Genomic DNA, 9,397 nt, shown 5'->3' on the forward strand with positions numbered 1-9,397 from the left:
GAATATGGATATTCTAGTTGGAAACCTCTCCAGAAGGTTCACTGAGTAGTGAAGTTAAGCAGAAGGCCATTCTGGGTAGTGAGGGATCCTAGTAAGTCTGGAAGAGGTTCAGAGAAAGGCAGTCATGTGAACAGTTATCAAGTCCCTCCACAGGATGGTTTTTGTACAAGGGATGGGGGTGGGAAATGAGACGTGTTAATGGTAGGATGTGCTTTATGTTGTCCAACAGGAAGGGAGTGGGGTGCCCATTCATGGAAATGCCCATTCACTGTCTCCTTTTGCATGTTAGTGTAGACACAGGGGGAAGGTCCCTCAGAAAGTCATCAGAGAGATGGAATTTGGATTCTTGTTCCCTTCTACATTTTAAAGGCAGACAATCCCAAGTCCAACATCCTTTTTATTGATGTTATCTGTAAGAGTCTCTATGGGGAGTTTTGGAGGAAGCAGACTGCCCTGACTTGCTTCTCCTAATTAGTTAAGTTGTAAAGGCTTCAGTTTGCTCTGTGTTGATTTGACCTTTTCTGCAGTGGTGTCTCCATGGTGCTGAGTGAGTGTACATTTTCAGAGAGAGGACTATTTTGTTTTTTAACAATACACTTTTGGATGATATCTCTAAGTTCTGGTTGTAAGTTATTTACGAATTTAGTAACAAAGAGCAGTTAGTAGTCAGGAGCAAGACTGATGTAGTTCTTGCCAGCATTTTCTAGTCTGTGTCTATAGAGGTGGGTTCATCTCTTTGTTACCTGCAATCTTGTGTTGTTGGCTATCAATTTTTGAGAGAAAACAGTAGGAATGGATTCTAAAGTTCCTCCCCCAGTGGTTTTGGCCTGTAAGCCTCGGGGGTGTTCTGATTTTTTTGGAAGGTCCTCATGAAGCCCATTTGGCTTTTTCAAATCATACAGTGGCAGCTTTGGGACCCGCCAGCCACTCCACAAGTTGTTATAAATCAGGAATCACGGGTGAATATGCCTTAGGGGACCAGTCTGAATTAATTGTGAACTCTTCCCTACTCTTACTGTCTGGAAATTCTTTACCAAGAGCATGAAAACATGAGTAAGTCCTTGCTCAGGTGGGCATTTTGGTCGCAAGCTTTCCAAAACAGGTAGGAAGCGCCAATTGTATGGGTTATGATGGGGAGCTGGGAAGCAGAGAGCTACTCATGAGAGAGACATTGAGAGAGACGTTCTTAAGTACATTTGCTCCCCTCCTTGCAAAGCACAGTGACCTGACCATGGAGAAGGAGAGATCTTAAAGCCCTGAGATTTGAGGGTGCCTCTTATTTGGACCAGTTTGGGGAGAGTTTAGGGGCCCCAAAGAGACCACTGCAGTTCTAAGTGGTTCTCAGTAAAATCGTGCCATTTTTTGAGATAGGAAACAGAATTGTCGCCATAGCGGTGAAGCGTATAAACAGAGGAGATTTTCAGAAAGGGTGGAGAAGGAGATTCAGCGTTCCCATAGCACCAGGGTTGAACAGAAACCAGCAGAAGGACAAAAACCAAAAGAGCAACCAAACCAAGAATCAAACTTCAGTCCTTACTGTGCTACGACAGACAAATGTTCAGAGCAGAGGACCAGGAGCGGGACTCGCGTGGGATCCCTGGAAAGCCAGATGAGAAAGGAACACGACAGGCTGGAGGGGCTTCAGCATCTGGATGGAGAAGCAGGGGTCCAGATGGACTCCCAGCCCCGTCCAGCCACAGCACTGAACTGTCAAATACAAAAGACAAGGAGGGAAAGGCATTGATTTTATTCAGGCTGTTGCAGTGGGAGAAGCACCCCAGATCCAAAGACCAGAGTGTCGCACCAGTGGTCTTGTCTAGATATTTCAGGAAAGAGTACACAAGCCACAGGTGGGTCGTTTCACAGTTGGGATGATTTCGTAATCAGAAGGGGTCTGTCTGTCAGCTGAATAAGATAGGTCTACCCCTGTGTCTAGCAAGCTGGGGGAACAAACAGTTCAGCTAATCATTTATGAAATGAAGATAGGGATTTGGAGGGTGTGTGTCTGGCCTTGTCACAGGAGTCATCGTGAGTCCTATGGGGGGTTCCGAAGAAAGATTGGACATTGGGTGTCTTCGTCTGCTAAGGCTGCCATAACAAACACCACAGACTGGGGAGCTGAAACAACAGAAATGTATTTCTCACAGTTCTGGAGGCTGGAAGTCTGAGATCAAGGTGTCCTCAGGGTTGGCTCCTTCCGAGGCCCCTCTCCTGGAGTGTAGATGGCCATCTTCTCCCTGTGGACAGCTCACATGGTTGTCCTGCTGTCTAGGTCCTGTGTCTGTGTCTTGACCTTTTGTTCTTATAAGGATACAAGTCATAATGGATTAGGGCCCCATTCTTATGACCTCATTTTAAATTAATCACCTCTTTAAAACCCTGTCTCCAAATGCAGTCACATTCTGAGTTACCGGGGATTGGGAACTCAAGACTTCCACTTAGGAATTTTGAGGCGATGGATACGTTTAGCTGATAACAGTGGGTCTTATCTAAGTCATGTGCTGAAGGATGGTTCTCTGTAGTAAGTCATTTCCCAGAACAAAAAAGGATTGGGAGATTTCAGTCACAAAGTTTGGGGAGGTTAACCTTCCCCGCTCCTCAGGAGCCCGAGACTCAGGTGCCGTTCAGTACTATCAGGAAGGACCCCCTCCCTTTGCTCTGCCCCCTAACGCCTCCATTGGCTGTTGGGGAAGTGGGTGTAGAAATGGAGAGGGGCAGCGGCCAACAGAATGCAGAGACGGAGAACAGCCTCCATGGGGCTGGCCGTGGGGGGCGATGTGGTGTGAGGTAGACAAAGGAGAGGAGGAAATGAGACAGCCCCATAGCAGGAGGTCTGACTCTACGAGAGAAGAGGTTTTTAGCCATCATCATGAGATATGGAACCTGGGAAGCTGGGAAGGTAAGGGGACTTTTCCCCCATTAAGTCTTCACCGTGTTCTATGTAATACCCAGTCCCTCAGGGATTCAGGGCCCCCTCGAGCCTTTTTTAGTAAATGCATTCATCACTCTGATCTGTGTTCCTTTGTGTTGACACCCTGCTGAGAAAGGTCTTGCAGCTGAGGGACCAGGAAGGCTCCTCTCATTGTGTGTGGATGAGGATCTCCCACCTACCTGCTCTGTGGGCAGGTAGCTCACCTCCTTTCTAGACTGTGAGGGCTTTGAATGCAAGGACATTTGCTTCATCCTTCTGTCTCTTTTGTACATAACAGAGGCTGACATATAAGTAACCTCCAGATCCCTTTGAAAATTCTAAAAATTGGTCACTTATGAATCAATTGAAAACTTTTTTTTTTTTTGCACTTAATTATACTTTCCATCTGTACCACCTCTTGGGGCCACAGAAGTTCTAATTCTTCCATTCCACATGTGTCCTAAGCAGGCTGAAGCTTTCTGACCATCTGAACCCTTCTGGATTTCTGATCAGTGGCAGTGTTGAAAGAGAAAGGTAAACAGCAGCTTGCTCTCCCCTTGCCCTGCAGATGGGTGAGCAAGTGGGAGGGGTGAGAGGGAGAAGGACTCAAAGGCCCAGGCCCAGCAGGAAAGGGGGCAACTGTAAGAGATCAGCAGGGTCCAGGGTCCAGCCTCATTAGCATATGCCTTCCCAAAGCAAGGGCTCTTTGATGATCTGAATGTAGTCTCTTGTTTGGAAATCTGCTGGGAAATGAGATGCACAAGAGAGACCTGAGGGATGAGGGCAGTGGGGTAGGATGACAAAGCCATCTTCCCACACACTGGTGATGCCCTGCTTTCTGCCACTGCCCCAGGCTCTAGGGGACAATGGACGTGACAGCCAAGCAGAGGCCTAAACCGAACGGGAGAGAAAGGCCAGACTCAGCCTCTGAGTGTGTTTTCTTTTCGGGAGATGCTGCAGGAGTGAGCAGGAATGACTTGCGGTAACTCTGCCAGCGCCAGGATTCAAAAAACACTCTTCCAAAGGGAGGGGGGCGGGCGGCTGGCCGCTGCGTCCGAAGCTGAGCCACTGGACAGCACAGAACAGTTTTTATAGCTCTGTTTGGCCTGACAGTTCTCCAACATAGACAAGCTTGGGGACGGATGGTTTTAGGATCCATTTGTGCACCATTAAATCAAACTGCCTGTCTTTCTAAGGGTTTCTGAAATTCCAACTTTGTAAGCCATCATAAGGGGGGGAAAAAAAAAAACCAGAAAAATAAATGCAGTTAGAACATAAAGTTTTCCTTGTGCCCATGTCCTCATATCCTCTCCCTGAAAATGACTCCCCTGGGTACTCACCCTCCACCAAAACATTGCGTTGTCTTGTAAAATAAAAATAAAGCCAGCAGAGTGAGCAGATGGAGCAAAAAAGTGAAAAGCGGCATTCCCTTGACACCAGCCGGTCCACACCCACGGGAGGAAGCCTCGTGTCCCACTGAGAACCTGGGTCAATGGGGCTCTGAAATCACTTTAATGAAAGCACCGAAGGCGCTCATCCCTGTCCAAACATATTTTCATTCAGATTCAGCCAAGGTGATGGGCTGGGTCAGCAAACACGACCATGAAACCAGGACCTGGGTGCAAAACAACGCTTTCTCCTGTACATTTCCGTGTTTGCATCGCGACATTGACATGGGTCCTGGCATCTGTCTGCAGCGCAAAGGCGTGCAACCTGGTCCAGCTGCCGAAGCTGCCTGCCCGGGGAGGCGGTTTGCAGACAGCCCCGCGGGATCACGGAAACATGCTGTGTCCGCCACTTCCGGCCCCAGCCCAGCTGCCCCGGAGATGCTGAGGGCAATGGAGCGGCCGCCCTCCCTCCCCACACAGGGCTGGCGTTCCCGCTAATGAGAGCCGGGACTCAGGCAAGAGGAAGGCCAGTTCTTGTGAGTGATGTAGAGAAACCCACTGTCCTTCGACCAGATCCCTGGATTCTGGGCTTCATCTCATTTAAGAAAGACATCTGTGTATATTGTGCAAAATAAATAAAATCGTGGGATGAGAAAAAAGGAAAGAGAAATAGTCCTGGTTTAATTCTCTGAAGAGGGCAGCTCTCAGGGTCTGGAAAGGGCTTAGTTTGTACTTGATCTGCAGACAGAATAGTCCCCTCTCTGCGGAGGTACTGACCATGTGAGCACACTGGGCAACCACACAGGACCGGGGTGGGTACGGTGCCCTTGAAACTAGCTGCTCTGTGTGACCTGGGATTTGTCCCCACCATTGGCAGTGGGTTAAGTGGATGAATCCGTAGCCAGGTAACACACTCTCCCTCTGTTCCGAAACGATCCTCTCGTTCTCAACCCAAGTCCCAGAGCAGGGCCTGTAGTCCTAATGACCCCGCACCCAGCCCATGCCGTGGAGTTAGAGACCTCTCAATCTCCTACTGATGGCATGAGAAAAACAGGGACCACGGAAGGGGAGAAAAAGGCCCAGGACACGACCTTGGGTCAGAGGGCTGGGAAATCCCCCGTGTGATTCAGCCCCTTAACATCTGTGTCTTTGGGGGTCATACCGGGGCTCCGGGAGGGAACCACATGTGACAGTCACATGCTTCTCTGCCAATCTCATTCGAAACAGCTCTGAGCTCCTTTCTAACCACAAAATGGCAGGAGCCTGTCTGAGTGCTGTTTACTCATCCTCTACCAAGCTGGTGAGCAGCAAAAGGCAGAAAGGTGGGCAAAACCCAGCAAGAGTCTTGGAAGGAAACCCCTCACGGGAGGTACAAATGGATGCCTGGGGCTCATCAAGCTGCGGGAGTATCCAAGTGTGCTCTGGCAGGGGCTCAAGGGTTCCTGGTCGGCAGAAACATGCAGGAAGGGCGCCTTCTCCCTGTAGAGCGCGTGGACAGGCTCCAGGAGGGTGCAGAGGTCCCCGAGGCAGGAAGTGAGGTCTGACCGTCTCCAGGAGCGTGGGGCAGAGGGAAAGGGAGGTTCTCACAGGAAGCCCCTCGGCCAGGCTCAGGGCTGGGGAGGAAGGCGTCCGGGGGTTCTCCCTTCCCACGTCACTTCCCAGCGTGGAATCGGGCCATCCACAAACAAAAGTGGGAGTGCAGGGCGGGGCTGGGCGCACACAGAAGGCTGGGAGCCGCAGCACCGCCAAAGGAGGCCGAGGGTCAGGAGAGAAGGACCGTGAAAGGTGACACTTACTCAACAGGTTACTTAACCCTGAAGCAAACCGGGAGAAAGGTTAGTTTCTATCCGAAGCTGCTCTATGCAACTCATTCACTCCCTCCCTCACTCCTTCTCCCATGGGTTCGCACAGACATTCCAGCAAGTTCCCCGTCTGTGCACCTGCACGCGGTAGGACCCCAGAGGAGACAAAGGGAAAAAAAAACATGCTTGGTCATTTTACTGCTAGGCTGTGACTTCCCGTCACTGAAAAGTACTTTTGCCTGATGAGAATAAACGTTGACCCGGACATTCAGAAAACGGTCCTCTTACAGTGAAGTAAGAAATTCGATCTGATTGGAAGATGCTCCCCTCTGACACCCAGGCTCCGAGGGCCTCATCCAGAGCTGGCCCAGATCAGCTGCAGGATTCTTGCTGACCTCGGCGTTTGTCTCTTCTAGTCTTCAGGTTCCGACAAGTGTATGAATTTTCCCGAAATTTTCATGTAACTTGTCCGGGTGGGGGCCGGGGGAGGCGGTTCTTGCCTGGGGCTTGGGACCTGTTACTTGTATTCATCTGCTGAGCTGCGCTGGAGAAAGGGCTGGGGACAACAGCTACCATCACACAGCTGGAGGTGGCCGTGGGCGAGGTAGGGGACTGCCCCGGGGATGGATTGAGGGGACCTGGGTGTCATACCCTGTCCTGACACCCAGTGGCTCTTGGTGCCTCATTCTCGCTGCTGTGGGAGAAAAGCAGGGAGAAGGGATATGCTCAGACTAGGGTCTCTTGGCCTTGACACTGTGTCTTGGGTCTACGGCCATACCACCCTGAACGCGCCCGATCTCGTCTGATCTCGGAAGCTAAGCAGGCTCGGGCCTGGTTAGTACTTGGATGGGAGACACTGTGTCTTGGGACAGAACGTTCCTTGCTGTGGGGGCTGTCCTGTGCGTTGTGGGATGTCCCACAACCTCCCCAGTAGATGCCAATAGATTCCCTCCAGCTGCAACAGTCAAATGTATCTGCATTTATCGATAGGGGGGGAGGATTATCTCCAGTGGAAAACCATGGGTAGAGACCAGCACCGTCTAAGCCAGAAGCCAGACGTGATCATGGAGTACTTGAAAGGTGGCTAGTTTCAACTGAGATGCACTGTAAGTAGAAAATGTACACTGGAATTCAGACATTCCAATGAAAAACAAAAAAAGAATGTAAACTATCCCGTGGATATTTTTATAGTAATACATTTTTATATTTTGTATTGATTCTATGTTGCTGTGGTAGTATTTTTAATACACAGTGATAAAGGATAAAAATTATAAGCGTGAGTGTGCCTGGGTGGCTCAGTGGGTTAAGCCTCTGCCTTGGGCTCAGGTCATGATCCCAGGGTCCTGGAATGGAGCCCCGCATCATACTCTCTGCTCACTGGGGAGTCTGCTTCTCCCTCCCCCTCCCCACCCTGCTCATGTTCTCTCTCTCTCTTTCAAACAGATTTTTTAAAAATCTTTAAAAAAAAATTGTAAACATGAATTTTACCTTTTTCTTTTTCTTTTTCTTTTTTTACTTTTTATAATGTGGCTACAAAAAAAAAAAAAAATTGAAAATAATGGCTCAGCTTTTGGAGGTAGAATTTCTGTTGAACACTGCTGGCCAAGACCCTCCCTGATCAGTAGCCCAAATTCCGTGCGAATGACTTACTACCTCAGGAACAAAGCAATCATTTTCCAGCACCATCTGCCATTGCAATGGACCAGACGGTGGAGGCATGTCAGAGGGCGGACACAGAAGCCTGTCAGAGCATCTCCGATGCTTGGCCTGAGATACATTTGAGTCTCTCTCTTCGCCTCGAAAAACTAAGCAAAATCTGCAGTGTCTGCATTGAGAGGCCGCGCCCTGCTTCATCCCACAGCGGAAGCAGCCCCGGCTGTCAGCATCCTGCTCTGGGCTGCTGATGGATGCAGCAGAGCCTGACACCCACACAGAAACCCAGGGAAGCCTGCCTCCCCGAGGTGGGCGGGGGCAACTTTCCGCTTCCTCCAACCTACAGAGGAGACTGGGGTCCGTGTGCTCTCTCTGTAACTGGGCAAGCTGGGTCCTAAAGCCACTGGTATGGAGAGCTTACTTGTCCAACAAGCCACCTCTCTACCTCTCTTAATTCCCGCAGGAGTTCTGTTAGCTGGACATTGTTAGGATGTTCCCATTAAAGGTACAGGTGGCCAGTCGGAACTTTGCTCCAGAAATTAAGGCCGTTAGAAATGTTAGTTTCTTCATTTCTATTAAATGGATTCAACCTTAACTTCTTGTTACTCTCACTTCTCATTCCAGTCCCCGCAGTTGTTCAAAAGGCAGAGACGGTTCCAGGGTCACAAACAAAGGAGAACATTGGAGGTGGGACTCCTCTACTTTTCTGTCCCTCAACTCATAATCCCTGACATGTCATTGCAATGGCCCACGAGGTACCTTGGAAAGTCTGTCTGCTGCCTCTAGGGAGCCGAGCAGCCATTCCCTTCCCTGGTTTGGCCGCTTTCCTGAGAGCTGGACTGTGACAACACAGGACTCAAATTCTTGAGGCTCCTTCTAGAATCCCCAACCCACCAACTCTTTCCTAGCTACTGGAAAGCATTTTCTCTGTTCTGAGGCATTCTCCTCTCACTGAAAAGCAAAACAAAAACAGAACAAAGAATGGCAGCCTCCATTCCTTCCCCACCCCACACCCTGCACACACACCCCATCTTCTGGGCACGAGCTAGCATTATCTGCTAAATGACTTTAAGCTTTCAAAACAAAGCCCAGAGGGTGGGTTTGGATTCAGGAAAACTCTGCTTTCAGTCCGGCACCACAAACCTCCCAGCAAAAGGAGGACCTCAAAGACCTGATTTTTCTGGGAACGGAGGCTTTAAGAAAAAGACAACAGGCACAGCACAATTAAAATCTATAAATTATGCGGTTTCCACAAGTGGAGAAAGCAAGATTCAGTGGGGTCAAGTGACTTGCTCCATATCATATTTCTGGTAAGTGTCAGAGGAGGGACTCAAACCCAGGACCCCTGACTCCACCTAAATATACCATGTCCTGCCCTCCCTCCTCCGTGCTTTATCCCCAGAGGACCAGGGAGCATGGAAGCAGACCTGCCAGCTCTTTGTAACCACAGGCTGATGACCCTATGGAGGGGCAGCTGGACCTCAAGGTCCCCATCTCTATTCCCGGAAGCACTGTCCTCAAAGGACATTCTTACGATTATACGGTTACCACACTCCCACTGACCAAGTTAGAACACACTTCCCTTACTTCTTGAGCATAACCGGGATTCTCTGGAACACTTAAACTTAAGACTTGGTTAAGAG

General features: G+C 49.7%; 1 long non-coding RNA gene across 1 annotated transcript; it reads left to right on the plus strand.

Moving 5' to 3' along the window:
* The first annotated feature begins 5,857 nt into the window (after nucleotides 1-5,857).
* On the plus strand, nucleotides 5,858-8,338 carry LOC132018767 (uncharacterized). The gene is made up of 4 exons (XR_009404573.1): nucleotides 5,858-6,134; nucleotides 6,307-6,536; nucleotides 7,092-7,207; nucleotides 7,669-8,338. It is a non-coding gene; the product is annotated as an uncharacterized LOC132018767 (long non-coding RNA).
* The last annotated feature ends 1,059 nt before the right edge of the window (nucleotides 8,339-9,397 follow it).

Source organism: Mustela nigripes, chromosome 5 (genome assembly GCF_022355385.1).
Source record: "Mustela nigripes isolate SB6536 chromosome 5, MUSNIG.SB6536, whole genome shotgun sequence".
NCBI lineage: Eukaryota > Metazoa > Chordata > Mammalia > Carnivora > Mustelidae > Mustela > Mustela nigripes.